This window comes from Saccostrea cucullata, unplaced genomic scaffold (genome assembly GCF_032062105.1).
Source record: "Saccostrea cucullata isolate Sc308-1 unplaced genomic scaffold, CSIRO_AGI_Scuc_v1 ctg2243, whole genome shotgun sequence".
NCBI classification, from domain to species: Eukaryota; Metazoa; Mollusca; class Bivalvia; order Ostreida; family Ostreidae; genus Saccostrea; species Saccostrea cuccullata.
In genome coordinates this window covers 67648-84212 of record NW_026930157.1, presented here as the reverse complement: position 1 = coordinate 84212, position 16565 = coordinate 67648, and the positions used below count along the sequence as shown (strand labels likewise).

The following is a 16565-nucleotide window of genomic DNA, read 5'->3' as shown; positions in this document are numbered from 1 at the left end:
TAATTTTCCATATTTACATGTACATACCCATGTAAAACTTTAATCGCCGATAGAGGCCACAGCTTAACACAACTTAACACCCGGTTTATGATCCAAACCTGCTTGAATCTACACTACTTTAATTGGGCCTGGACACAGTTTCAACTGATTTTTTGAAAACCAATTTTAATGTTTACAATTCCTACCTAAGGCATCATCTATTAATAAGCAAAAATCATTATTTGTTGATTAACAAACAAGATACAGAACTTAAAGTTCTTCATAATGTAAAGAAGGCTCGTACCTTGTTTTTGATAAATATAGAAAATATCATATTTAGAACAAAATGAAGTTCAGCAAATCAATAGTAACTGTCGAATCGTATTTGAATAAACTTTTATTTGAAATTATCTTCTTTGAACGAACATATATGAGTATATTAACATGTGTAAATGAAAACATGAAACTAGCCTTGTTTACATAACAAAGGTTCGGAGCTCTAAATCTGTCTTGTATCTGGACAACTTGCGTTCATTTTTTTTAATGACCATTAGAAAGACCCTACTTAAACATTTGTAAAAATATAGCTGAAACTGTTTCCCTGCCCCTTTCACGTAATTTTCATTCTTTTGTAGCCCAGTGGTTCATGAGAAGAATAATTCAAATTGGACCACCAAATTTTACTTAATTATCCCAAGTTTCCAATCGCTGATGCACCGGCATACTCCAACTACCAAACAGCGATTCCTTAAATGATATCTTCATTTACTTAATCTTGGTGCAATGTAATGCTAAACATATTTTAATCAATTCACTGCAAATTTTCTACAATTCCATTTTTTTTTTAATGATATATCCCATAAACTGCATGAAACTTGTTATTTGGAGATTTCATCCATTGAGGAACCTTCTTTACTAAATGAGGTTTGACACAAATATCGATATCATTTTGTTCACATGTATTCCATCATTTTGGCTTAATTTTTTTAACTTCTCCTTTTCACGGAAAAAAATATTTTTCACATGCACAACAAACTTTCCGGCTATAGCAGTTTGAGTTTAATTTATCGATTATTTATATTGTGTGACGGGTCAACAGGGAATGCTTGCTCCTTAACACCTCATTCCAGCTATAGATTTTCCACGTGTTCATGTTTTATGCGTTTTTTATACATTGTTTTTTAATTATTTGAATATCAATCACTTTTCCATATCTTTATTTCCATATTTCTTGAATGGTGAATCTGAGAAGGAAAAACAGTTATTACCAGATGCTTTGTGGCAGGTTTACTGTATCTTTTTACTGGCATTATTAATAGAACTTTTTAATGTTATCTTAGTTTTGTCATGTATGAAAAACAAACGACAGAAAAAAGTAATATTAATAGGTTTTATTCACTTCTGTGATATACATGTACATAGTTAGTACATTAGTATGTTTTTGTTATTACATGTAATACATTGTACTTCCATTAGCATGATCAATATATATTACAGTGTTCTTAAGAAACCTTAATGTGTTCTATTGAAGTGCAAGTACAACAATTTAGAAATCAGATTTAACAAGAGATGTTTGTGAAACACTTATGCCCCCCTCCTCCAAAATTGGAATTTTTTTTGTAAGTCCAAAGGGCATAACTCTGTCAAAAATGGTGCGATCGTACCCAAAACAGAACTTGCCATAGATTTTTATCTAATAAATTTGTATATTAAATTTCATCTCAGTATGTGCAAAAGGCAGGTGCAAAGAAAATGAACGGCAACTGCAAATATTTGGAATTTTTTTCAAACTCCAAGGGGCATTACTCTGTCAAAAATGGTGCGATCGTACCCAAAACAGAACTTGACCTAGATAATAATGTGATATATCTGTATACCAAATTTGATTTCAGTATGTGCAACCGTTGCAAAGAAAAGTGGCAACTGCAAATAATTGAAATTTTTCTAAGTCCAAGGGGCATAACTCTACCAAAAATGGTGCGATCGTACCCAAAACAGAACTTGGCCTAGATTTAAATGTGATATATCTGTATGCCAAATTTCATTTCAGTATGTGCAATGGTTGTGAAGAAAATGAGTGGAAACTAAGTGGACCGACAGACCGACCGACCGACAGACAGCAGCAAAGCAATATGCCCTCCCTTCTTCGAAGGGAGACATAAATATCTTCAACTAGAGATACTTAAAATAAATGATCAACAAAATACCCAGAACACATTTTTAATACTTGTACATTGAAATGCAGAATAACACTGATAATAATTGAATATACGATTTATTTAACGAAAGAGGTAATGATTGTATAACTATTCAAATGTTTTTCCTCACTAATCGTTTTTTCTTCAAACATATCACATGCCTCCTAATGTTTGATTAAATCTGGAGCAAGAATACATACTGATTTATACGGTAATCCACAAATCTACTCATTTATTTCTAGAATTTATCGAACACAAATCGCAATTATAACCTCTATTCGTCCTCACTGACCTCCGATATTATTTTGATTTGTTGAAGGTCCTTCCTCATATACATTACTCATCATATTTTTGAAGTTCATCATCAGAATGAATCTTAATGTCTGTGCAAGGTACCGTATATACTCGCCTATAAGTCGGTTGTATTTTTACGGTTATTTGGCAGGGATTTGCCATTGACCCGCTTATAAGTCGGTACAATTTTTCACCAAAATCAGATGACAATTTCCAATAAATGCTGTGATGTTTTACCCTAATTTTTTTTTATTATTTTTTTAAGAAATGAAGTCGATATTCACATTTAAATCATAAAAAATAAATACTGCCCTTTTAAGACTAAAAATGTATCTTATGTATTATCTTATAATACATATATGATATAATGTATCCATACTTTGTTCAACGATAGCTGTTGAATATGTATATAGAATACTATGATTTGCCATCCAGAAAAATTCCTGTCTTTTTATGACTCGCCTATAAGTCGGACATAGACTTTTTAACACCAAAAATACCGACTTATAGGCGAGTATATACGGTACTTGAACAGTTGAATGGGGTCCCAAACACATAATTAAGAGGCTTGTTCGAAAAGTTCGCGGACTCCTATCACATCTCTTATTTTTTATTTCACGCCATATGCTACATGTAACAGAATTTAGTAGCAACATTTAAACAATAAATTCAAACGATATGTAAAAAAAAATTTTAGGACGACTAATTTCAAACCTATCTAGCATTTAAAACTGCCAAAATTGGACCGCAGATCGACAAAAATGATGACCTTGTTGAACATTACAGAGCAGCAGATAACGATGCAATTTTGTGTTCCACTCGGAAAAAATCCTGAATAAATCCTAGAAATGTTAAAGGAAATAACAAGAGGCCCATGGACCACATCACTCACCTAAGCACTGTGGCTAGGAAAAAGTAGAAATGGGTTTATTATTGAAAAGTTTAAATCCAAAAGTAGTCACATGACCAATCATGGCTTTGCTATTCTTGAGAAAATGATTTTTAAAGATTTTTCCGATATATACCTATGTAAAACTTTGATTGGCCATTGTGGCTCCGCCTTACCCCCCGGGGGTCATGATTTGAACAAACTTGAATCTACACTACCTCAGGATGCTTCCATATAAATATGATCAATTATGGGTTTGCTATTCTAAAGAAGATTTTAAAAAAATTTCCTATATATTTCTATGAAAAACTTCGGTAGGCCATTGTGGCCCCGCCCTACCCCCGGGGGTCATGATTTGAACAAACTTGAATCTACACTACCCGAGGATGCTTCCATATAATACGATCAATTATGGGTTTGCTATTCTTGAGAAGATTTTTAAAGAATTTTCCTATATATTTCTAAGTAAAACTTTGGTCAGCCATTGTGCCCCCGCCCTACCCCCGGGGGTCATGATTTGAACAAATTTGAATCTACACTACCTGAGGATGCTTCCATATAAATTTGATCAATTATGGCTCTGTTATTCTTAAGAAGAATATTTTTTAAAGAATTTTCCTATATATTTCTATGTAAAACTTTGGTCGGCCATTTGAACAAAGTTGAATCTACACTACCTGAGGATGCTCCCCCATACATTTCATCTTTCCTGGCACAGTGGTTCTTGAGAAGATTTTTAAAATTTTCACTAATTCGCAATTATCTCCCCTTTGATTGAGGGCGTGGCCCTTCATTTAAACAAACTTGGATCCCCTTCACCCAAGGATGCTTTGTGGCAAGTTTGGTTGAAATTGGCCCAGTGGTTCTTGAGAAGAAGTTGAAAATGTGAAAAGTTTACAGACAGATGGACGCAGGACAAAATGTGATCAGAAAAGCTCACTTGGGCCTTCGGCTAAGGTGAGCTAAACATTATGTCACAAATAAGTCGAGCATGTGTTTATAAATGGTATAAATGGTACAGGCGGTATCTAAGTGAGAGACTGTGTCGGACGAATATACGATCTGTGAAGAATCGCTTTTTTACTAAAATCGATCGAAAACTTTAAAAATTAGGAACATCGTAGAAAGACAGAACACTTTTGAGTTTCTTATTTTCTAAAAGCACGTCAAAGTGGCAAAAGAAAGTAAAACAATGACAAAGGTAATAATACAAGAGAACAATTGTTAGAAAAATGAATTCCAAATGCTAAAAAGAAATTTTTAATATGACTGTTTAAAATTAATTCTATGTTTAACGTCATCCGCACATGTAGGTTTTGGAGAAAATCGTCTTTGATTGATTGATTGTATATTGTTTAACGTCCCTCTCGAGAATGTTTCACTCATATGGAGACGCCTAAAAAAACAAAAGATTCGGAGTTCCGAATATCCGTTCCTGTTTAGTTCTACATTTAGCGACTCAATTCTACTCTCGTATTGACAGAAAATGTGCTTTAATACCGCAGTAGATGATGTTGGTGTTTGATTAAAAGAAAAATAGTTAATTAAACAGAATAGGATCATAAAATTAATGTAAGTAAAAAAGGATGTTTTAATGATTGAAGTTAATGGCAAAGTCTAATTTGCTGATTTCTTTTGTCAGTCATCGAATCACATGTACACTCTGCGACGATAACAGACTCTCAGTTCGTGATAATGATGGCTGAACTTTTCATGGTATTTTGGAGAGAAATTCAAAACTTTTTACTGAGTGCAAAGTGTGTACGAAATTTATATACAGTGAGATCAACATTTAAATTTTATGAAATAGCTTCATCATGTTCATTTTAAATATTTCTGTAAAAATTTAAAGGAATAATAATTAGTAAGATAATGGATTTCTTCATAATTCATACACCAATAAATACCGTATACGTAGAATTTTTAGCGAGGATTTAATTTTGACATTATAAATGAAGGTGCTGATATCGCTGAAATTGAATATCGCTAAATATTAATTGCGTATTATTTATAAAAGCTTCTTTAGTTCGCATGATAAAATCCCTAAAATTACTTTTCGCTAAAAATAAAATACCAGATTTCAGGTAGAATTCGTTAAATTTGCGTCTCTTTAAAATTTCCACTTGTACGGTAGCTTCATTTTTGGAGAAGATAATACAATTCTTTGTCATTTGAGCAGTGTGAATCTTATAGAAAATAAGGCCTTTCAATTGAAGGAGAGCAAGGAAAGTGGTTGGGTATTCCAAAAAGTGTCAGAAGAACCTTGTCTTGTATGTGAAATTGAAGGTATTAAGAATAAACTATATGTAATAGCTATGACCCAGATATTACAATTTACACTTTCAAAACTAAATGCTTGTAGATTTAGAAGTATGAGAAACTAGAAAACTGACCAGTCAGCAAGGGCCCCGCCATGGGGTAGAATTAAAAGGGTGCCGCTTACAGATTGATTAATAAGCAACAGCAACTCATGAACTGTATTCTTAAAACTTAGAGATAATTCCTGAATATTTAAAAACCTGAAAATAATATCCTTGTACATGTATTTACATTAGGCAGTAAAGAACAACTTAACATTGAATGTATATTTAAACAATTATGAAGCTTTGTGTCATATAAATGCCAGCCTTTAATGAATGCAAATATCATGAAGGCTTGACCTCTACTTCAAACAAACAGCAGTTGCAGACAAAGGTTTTCATTAATCTTGAAGTGACAGATAAAGAAAAGCCTACTAAATTTTCTGCAGCAGGCTATAATTAATCCCAAGGGATTAATTGTACCTCTCTCATCATTTTCTTCTAAATTTACAATAAGAATTTTTTCAGTGTTAATGATAGAATGAAGTTTTTATACAACTACATGTACATTAAAAATTAATTATACATGTATTCTTGAATTAATATTTTTGAAAAAGTGAAAAAAGTAAATTTAAAAAATCTTCTTTAATCTATTTCTTTTTTTTTTTTTAGAATTCAATGAAATCATAACTATCAACAAAAATAAATTATAAAAATTTATATTTAAATCCACATTTCAAAGTGTTCATAGCATTCCAAATTGATTTAACTTCAAAGCAAACTTCATTTGCAGACAGAGTTGGTAATTAATCTCAATGTGACAGATAAAGATAACGCTCTGGATTTTCTTCAGGAGGAAAGCTAATTAATCTCAAGGGACTTCTAGCAGCATAACAAATTAACAATGGGAACATCTTCAGAAGTTATCTCTCTTTGCCAATGCATTCTTATATTAAGTTAAGGAATCTACCCCACCACCCCAGCTCCAAACCATGGGACATAGAGAACCAAACTTAACATTAAAATATGTATTTCTGTCTACTGAAGTACTGTACCAAATTTGTACTTGATTGGGCAACCATAAAAAAAGTTATTCATTCATTCTTATGCATAATTAAGGAATCTACTTAAACCAGAAGACATAGAGAACCAAACTTAGCATCAAAATATGTATTTCTGCCTACTACCATTACAAATTTGAACTTGATTGGGCAACCATGAAAAAAGTTATTAGCAAAAAACAGAAAATTTGTGGACGGAAGAGTGACAGACGGACAGACAGACGGACAGACGGACGGACAGACAGAGTGATTACTATAGGGCACCCGCAAATCCTTGCGGGGCCCTAAAAATACAACATAATTCATTCATCAATTTCAAAATATTTCACTATAAGAATGTATTAAATATTGTCATCATAATTTTAATTGAAGATATTGATTAACTTTTCCCACAAGAAGAAGCATTTCCTTACAGGGAACAATTTTTGTACCATGGATGTGTGGCAATATAAATCCAAAGGACTGAGGCCTAGTTAATAGCCACTTTCCTGCACATTCAGTCTACATTGCTTGGTCACAAAAGAATTCCAAGGAAAAACTCTGCCAGGAATTATGGACCTAGGTGTCACATCCCATACTCTTATCACTCAGTTGTAGTGTTTTTTAATGTACTAAGTAGGTTTATTTCAATAATTTCACAATTTTTTGAAATTTTTGTTTGTTTATTTTTTTTCCTCCCTCTTAGGTTTTGAACTTTAGTTGTGACGTTAAACATAGAATAAATTTTGAACAGCCTAAGTGAACTTTACTGTTGAATTGTATAGGGATAGTATTTAAAAGAAATTCTTGACGCTATTTCAAGTCTTCTCAAAGGGTACAAGACAAGTAAATTAATTTCTATTCAATCGAATGAAATGAAACTTAATACATCAACAAAACAAATATTTTTACACGGAATATTTAGCTTATTTTAAATTTCTTGAAAGAAGTATAAAATTGACATCGTCCAGGAATTTTTCGAACAACCCTCTTATAAGGTTTTCATATATATGATAAAACATATGGAGATAATGAACAGTATTCACCATTAAAGGTCCATGAAACAACACAAAATAGGGGTACAGGAAACAATGACCTCTAAAATATTAGAGGAGGGATCAGGTACTATGGTGGAGTGACCATGCTCTGCAAACCGGTGATGTGTTTCTTAACTCTTTTCCCCCTAATGCATTACATCCTTTACCCCCTGATGCCACCATTTGACGCTATGCCCCATTTCCCTGATGCCACCATTTGACGCATACACAAAACAACCCTAAAATAGCTCTGTAATTTCCCCTGTTTCTAAGTAAATTCAGCTCTAAATGATAGTCAATCATGTGTATTACACATTAGGTAACGTTACAATAATTAGTGAAGTAACAGCTTGGTGTGAATTCACTTGAGATTTACCTGTGTTAAAACAATGGCACCCAGTTTGTTTACAAGAAGAAATTGGGCCTTGTCACAAGAAAAATTCAGCCTTAATATTGCAGTTTATGTAACATACCTTGGATTGCATTAGCATTGACAATGTTTTTACATCAGTTCTAAAGTTGGATTTAATAAAAATAAAATTTTACAATGAAAATTAGAGGAAGAACATCATAGAATCTTTAACAAGAACAACAATGGCGACCACAGATTTCCCATGTGTTTTATGAGTACTAAATAATCTACTTTCAGCATTTTTTTCATCTGGGCATTGATTTAGATAAAAACATGTATTAATTTATTTTCCCCAAGACTTTTGCAAGAAGTGGTCAACTAAATATGTAAAATATTTATAAACATGCCTGCTTGAACTTGATTGTGAAGTTTAGTTGGCTCAAGTGTAAGATAATTACCTATCATTATTAATCTATCTTAATTAATACTAATTTAACAAAAAATAATGAGCATTATAATTGGTTTGGTATTATATTTTAAGTTTACTGGTATATTTTATAGAAAATTTCTTTCATAGAAAGGATAATATGAAGATTAGTTGTGAAAAATTCATTTTACCTGGTTTCAACTATATATTGTTAATTGTAGATTAATTTTTCTTAGAAAATTATATGACAATACTAAAGTTCAATCCATTCCCCAAACATTGATATATTATATGTGCCACTTTGATGATGTTTAGGTACTTAATTAGCATGTTCTAAATGTAATGGTCAGTCTTTTCAAGTTAGTCAAAATGGCTTCAGGGGGCAGCCAGATAAACACTCTAGGGAAATTGCATATGCGTCAAATGGTGGCAACAGGGGGAAAAGAGTTAAGTCTCTTATACAGAGAATATATACCTTCTCACTCATATACCTGGTATCCTATTCCCGAGGTTTATGACCTGAATGTATCTTTACGTGAACCTGTAAGTTGCTGGATAGATTGAATGCCTTCCCACACACATTACATTCATCCAGTTTACAACCTGTATGTGTCCTCATATGTGACTTTAAGTTACTTAATTGTTTGAATGCCCTTTTACATACACCACTTTCATAAAGTTCTCGTCAGGGTGTTTTCTTTTCATGTGTTTATTTAAATCCCCCTTTTCACAAAACGCTTTCTTACACAAACCACATACGTACGGTTTGGCACCTGTATGTATCCTACCATGTCTTTTTAAGTTACTTGAACACTGGAATGACTTTCCACATACGTTACATACGTAAGGATGATCCTTAATGACATCTGAATGCGTCCTCCTGTGTGTCTTAAAGTGACATGACTGGCTGAATGCTTTTCCACATAAATCACATTTATAAGGTTTTTCACCTGTATGAGTCCTCATGTGCGAACGTAAGTTACTTAACTGGTAGGTTTCCTTTCCACACAAATCACATTTATAAGGTTTATCACCAGTATGTGTCCTTATGTGTGCCTGTAAGATATGTGACTGTGTGAATGCCTTCCCACACATACTGCATTTATAAGGTTTATCACCTGTGTGTATTCTGACATGTATCTGTAAAGTACCTGCCCTGTTGAATGCCTTCCCACACACATCACATTTATGAGGCTTATCACAAGTACGCATTCTACTGTGTCTTTGAAAGTCATCTGAATGTTTGAAAGTTTTCCCGCAAATGCTACATTCATAAGAGTTCTCACCTGCAAGAATATTGGTGCCATTTTTTAAATATTCTGTTTGATTGTCATCAAAGCTATAGTCGTTTAATGTTCCGGCATTGCTTTCAGTATGTGAAGTATGTCCATTCACATCATAATTCAAAGGTTTATCACATGTATGTATCCTTTTGTGTGTCTGTAATTTACTTAAGTCAGAGAAATCCTTCTTACATTCATCACATTCAAAAGGTTTTTCACCTGTGTGTATCCTGGTGTGAACTTGTAAGTTCCCTTTACTGTTGAAAGCCTTCCCACACACGTCACATTTATATGGTTTTTCACCTGTATGTGTTCTCATGTGTGACTTTAGGTAACGTGACTGACTGAATGTCTTCCCGCACTCCTCACATTTATATGGTTTAACACCAGTATGAATCATGCCATGCCTCTTTAAGTCAACTGACTGTCTGAAAGCCTTTCCACAAACATCACATTTATAAGGTTTATCACCTGTATGTATCCTCATGTGTGTCTGTAAGGTATTTGGTCTGTTGAATGCATTCCCACACACATCACATTTATAAGGTGTATCACCTGTATGTGTCGTCATGTGGGCCTGTAAGGTACTTGCCTGAGTGAATGCTTTCCAACACACATCACATTTATAAGGTTTATCACCTGTATGTATCCTTAGGTGTGCCTTTAAGATATGTAACCTGTTAAATGCTTTCCCACACACATCACATTTATATGGTTTATCACCTGTATGTATCCTCATGTGTTTCTGTAAGTCACTTGAGCGTATTAATGCCTTTCCACAAACATCACATTTATAAGGTTTATCACCTGTGTGTATTCTCATGTGATCCTCTAAGTGATGTGATAGTTTGAATGCTTTGCCACACACATCACAGTTATAAGGTTTATCACCTGTATGTGTTCTCATATGTCTCTGTATATCACATGGGTGTTTGAATGCCTTTCCACACACATCACATTTATGACGTTTATCATCTGAATGTATACTCATGTGTCTCCGTAACTCGTGTGGATGATTAAACGTTTTCCTACAAATGTTACATTCATTGGGACTTTTACTTTCACAAGTATTTATGGATTGTTTGAAATTCCCAAATTCAGTTTCATTTAAACTATATTTTACATTCCCAGGATTACTTTCTAATCCGGATACAAAAACTGCCTCGTCTTTCTGTAAATGTGAGAAATCAATTTTAATGCTTTTTCAAGGTATTTATCGTAAAGATATCATGAGGCCCATGGGCCACTCGTTCATCTGAGTGACTCGGGTCATGTTTTTTGTTTACCAGATGCCCCCCTTGTAATACACTCTACCCCTGCGGTCGGGATTTGAAAGTTAAGAATCACTACTACCTCTGGCAGGTTGCTTCCACTTAAGTTTTTGCTTTTCTGGCCCAGAGGTTTTTGAAAAAAAATATTAAAGACCTTTTCCTATATACATGTACTTTAAAGTACGACTTTGGTTCCCTATTGTAGCCCCATCCTGTCTCATAGTCATATTTTGAGAAATTAGGAAACTACAATACCTACGGATGCTTTTCTTGCCATGTGATACTTGGGAAGATTTGAAAAGATTTTTTTCTATCTATTTGAATACAAGAGGTCCATGGGCCTTATAGGTCACCTGAGCATCATGTAACATCTTTCCAACCATTGAATTCGGTTCATCTTAAAAACCATTGATCATGACATTTACATTTTTGAAAGAGACACCACTGTTCATCTTTACTATATACAAAGCATGCTTAGTTTGATTACTTAATACCAACGGACAAAGTAAGGAAACATTTTTTATATTCTTAGGGTGAAATATATTTTTGAAAATATGTGATGCATGTATCTGGCTTCAATTTATATTTTATGCAGACATCATTTACTGGAAGAATTGATAAAGTTTATAAAGGGTATCGTTTTTGTTCGATTTTCAATATATTCTTGACTATCGTCTCCATCATTTAGACGCATGCCTTTTTCATATCGAAGCGGTTTGATGATCAAGTCATTTCCAATGTTTACGTTATTTATTTTTTGGTTACATCAATGTTTCCTTGTTTAGATGGATGTGCCATAACATCAGAAAGCTGTAACACTGTGAACATGAAATTCAAAATTTTGGAAGAGTCAACCTTTCCATCATAAACATTGAATAAAGTAACTTAGTTTAATATCCAAGCAAAAAAAGATTTTCAAAATATTACTGCATTTTCCTCATTTAATTCATATAGTCCAAACTTAATATTAGAACGGTGCAACCCCTGACCGCGGGGCTATGAAATTTACAATTTTTGAAAAGGCACCCTTCCTCAACATAATTTTGTCTGAAATTAGTCTGAAATTAGTCAAACTTTGTCTGAAATACCACGATTTTCAAGGAATAAATGCATTGTCACTTAACTTTATTTTCAATAAAGCCCCACCTTTACACCAGAACACCTGACCCACGGGCCATGAAATTCACAATTTTATAAACCTATTCCCCTCATCATAATCATGTATAAATAAACATGATATACTACCTGGGAGCAGAGAAGAAGATTTCCAAAGAATAAATGCATTTCCAATGCATATAATTTATAGTCCCGCCTTTAAACAACAAGAGGCAAAAGGGCCACCGTGCTCACCTGAGCACATTGGTTATAAAAAATATCAAGCAGAAGTAATTGTTTACTTTGTTGGGGGGGGGGGGGGGGCTTCATCCAATCTATGATTTGAATGAACTAGAATCTACATTACCTGAAGATGATTCCATATAAATATTACTAATCATGGCTTTGAAGTACTTGAAAAGAAGATCTTTAAAGATTTCCGTATATATTCCTATGCAAAACCTTGATCGGCCATATTGGCTCCACCCTACCCACGGGGGTCATGATTTGAACAAACTTGAATCTACACTACCTGAGGATGTTTCCCCATAATTTTCATCTTTCCTGGCACAGTGGTTCTTGAAAAGAATTTTTTTTTAAAATGCCACAAAATTTTCATTAATTCCCAATTATCTCCTTTTGAATGAGGGCGTGGCCCTTTCCATCATAAACATTGAATACCCAATGATGCTTTGTGGCAAGTTTAAAATTAGCTGAGCTGTTCTTGAGAAGAAAAAATTGTGTATAAGTTTACAAAATATTAGGGACATTTTCCTCAAAATGTGATTCATATAGCTCAAACTTAATATTAGGCTCAGGTGAGCTAAAAACACCTGACCAAGGGACCATGAGATTCATATATTTTGAAGAAGCAACCTTCTTCATCACAAGTACGATGGAGTTAGTTTGTTTAATACAAAGGAGCAGAGAAGATTTTCAGGGAAATAATGCAATTTCACAATAAAATATAGATAGCTCTGCCCTAGCACTATAACATCTGATCATGAAATTCATAATTTTGGTAGAGGACTCAATGCGTATTATAAATGTATAAATTTTGGTTCATTTAACCCTTCCCCTAAGGACTCTGGGGTGGGGGCAGGGACAATGAAATTCACAGCTTTTTCTCCCTTCACCTAAAAATGCATTGTGCCAAAGTTGGTTGAAATTGGTTTAGCAGTTGCAGAGAAGAAGCTGAAATTTTTCAAATGTAAACTCAGGTGATCTAATCAAAATTGTATTCCCTACTGTGGCCCTGCTATCATTGGGGTCACTAAAAAAATCTATCGGTGCAAAAGGGCTTCCACATAAGTTTAAGCTTTCCTGACCAGGTGGTTCTTGAGAAAGTTGTAATGACAACACCTTATTTTTGTTTTACCTTTTCTTGATTATCTCCCTTGTAAGGCGACTTGGCTATTCATTTAAAAAATTCAAACTTCCATTAACAAAAAAATGCATTATACAAACTTAAGTTAAAGGCCCAGTGGTTCTTGAGAAGAAATTAAAATTATGAAAAATTTACATACTGATGGACAGCATGATACGACAGAGAAAAATTGATCAATTAACTTAAAACAGCTCATTTCAGTCATATGAGCTAAAAGAATAAAATTTTATCTTTTAAATCAAAATTTCAAGAAATTTTTCTATTCCAATTAAAATATTTGTGTGGCATAAGCGGTGCAACATTTATCATAACAAATAACATCTCATAGATTTCTAAACTGGTTGTTTAAGCCCACTGTAAATGCACATAATAAATGTAACTTTATCAAATTAGTCTAACAACTTAATCTAATAGGCCAAATAATTTGAAAATAAAAGGTAACTGGAATAAAATGTAGTTAAATTTTGCAATATTTCATTGTTACGGAGCTAGGATAAGGCTGCCCGTAAAATATCAAACTGTTCAAAAACTTCTTTGAACTAGGATACACATCAAAAAGAATATGCTAACTAGCCTTCCTAAATTGAGCTCATTAATTTACCATAAGATATTCTTAAATCATATCATTTAAAATACTCAATGATTTTTTTTAAACATTTAATAATGTCAGAAAGGTTTTCTATTTTTGGACATGCTGATTCCACCCCTATGAAATTAATTTTTAAATTAATAATATGATATAATATTATATTAGTTTATTATGCAATATCAAATTAATGTAAAATTACTTTTCATCAAATTCATTTTAAAACTTAATCTAGCCAACAAGACCTATTTTTTATTCACCAGGCTTATACCCATCTGCCAAATTCCCAAAGGGATATAGATAACATCAATGCTCTCCAGTTAGCTCCTCACACTAAACTCATTAATTTCTCTCTAATTTGACATGCAGTTTTCTGTTATCAAAACTATTGACCAGTGCTTGATAATTACACTCATGGAAGACATGGGATTTCTCTCACATACAATATATTTGTTATAGATTGCTGCCAAGTATATGCTGAAAAAAATAAGTATTTTCTTGATTTAACACTTTTTTAAAGCCATATATGGCGTATGTACAATGAAAATTATTAGACCAAAATTATTAGAACTTATTATTTGTATCATTACATTATATAAAGATAGAACTTTTCTGTAAATTACAAAATCTAAGTCAATTGTGATATAAAGATATCACAATTTAATTTGTATTCTCGGAATTTTCTCCGACTCGGAAGAAAATACATAAGATTTAAATAACACAATACAGAAAAGATAAAATCGTAATATTAGATGAAACGAGGTGTTCTCTGTGTTAAGAATTGTAAGAGAAGCTTTAATTTGAATGTATTACCTATATTTCTTTGATTAATTTTGTATTTTGAAAAAATATATTATTTTGATTAGTTACGCCATATATGGCTTTAATAAGGATACAACTAAATTTTTACATTTTTTAGGATTATGAAATGCAAAATTTAAAACACTTAGTTTTTTTTTTTTAAATTCACTTAAATTAAAGGTCACAGTGACCTTGAAATAGGTCACGACATACCTTCTACCCAAGATGTATACATTTGCCAAGTCTGAAAGTTCTAGGTCTAATAGTTTACTAGTTATGAGTCTTCCAGGATATTTCCATATTTGGCCAAAGCATCTTAATTAAAAGTCAGAGGGACCTTCTTTTTGCGCGCAACACACCGTCAACCCAAGAAGTATCAGTTGACAAAGTTTGATAATCCTAGGCCCAATAGTATTGAAGTAATGAGCTGGACATGAATGGACAGATGGACAGACGGACGAACGGACATGAAGCCTATAACATCCCGTCTTTAGACGAGCGTATAATTACTAATCATGGCTTTGAAGTACATGAAAAGCAGATTTTTTAAGATTACCCTATATATTCCTATGCAAAACTTTGATCGGCCATATTGGCCCCACCCTACCCACGGGGGTCATGATTTGAACAAACTTGTATCTACACTACCTGAGGATGTTTCCTCATAAGTTTCATCTTTCCTGGCACAGTAATTCTTGAGAAGAAATTTTTTTAAAATGCCACAAAATTTTCATAAATTCTCAATTATCTTCCCTTGAATGAGGGTGTGGCCTTTTATTTGAACAAACTTGAATCCCCTTCACCCAATGATGCTTTGTGGCAAGTTTGGTTGAAATTAGCTGAGCTGTTCTTGAGAAGAAGTCGAAATTGTGTATAAGTTTACAGACAGACGGACACAAGACATAATGGTAAAATATTTTCTAAACGAGTAAAAATTAAAACCTGGCACCAGCACTTTCTATGTACCAGAGATCACGATGAATTAATCTATGTACTAACCAACTTTGCCCTATTTTTATTTTGCAACAATTAGGAATATCATAAATCTCTATCACATGATGAATGCAGTCATGTGACATCACAAAAATGCTTTAAAATAAAACCTGATTAAACTATTATCTCAAGTTGACTGGAATATCAAAGAAGGATTATATATATTAAAATCAAAATCTAGCTCAAAATAAAATGTATATTTTTTTTAGGCATATTAAGCCATCAGACAGCCTTATCATAACTGCGTAAACAAATTTATTGCTATGTAAAACTTTGACCAGCCATTGTGGCCCCACCCTCTGCGGTTCATGATTTGAATGAATTTGAATCTAAACTACCTGAGGATGCTTCCAAATGAGTTTCATCTATCTTGGTCCAATGATTCTGGACAAAAAGATTTTAAAAAAAATTCCTATATATTCCTATGTTAAATTTTGATCAGCCATGGTGGCCCTGCCCTACTCCAAGGGGTCATGATTTGAACAAACATTAATATACACTACCTGAGGATGCTTCCATGTGAGTTTCATCTTTCCTTGTCCAGTGGTTCTTGCGAAGAAAATTTTAAAAACAATTATTCCTAGACATTCCTATGTTAAACTTTGATCAGCCATTGTGCCCCCCCCCCTACCC

General features: G+C 33.2%; 1 pseudogene; it reads right to left on the bottom strand.

Annotated features, from left to right (window-relative positions):
- The window catches only part of LOC134283079 (zinc finger protein 91-like), a 51173-nt pseudogene that overhangs the window by 2401 nt on the left and 32207 nt on the right, over nucleotides 1-16565 (bottom strand).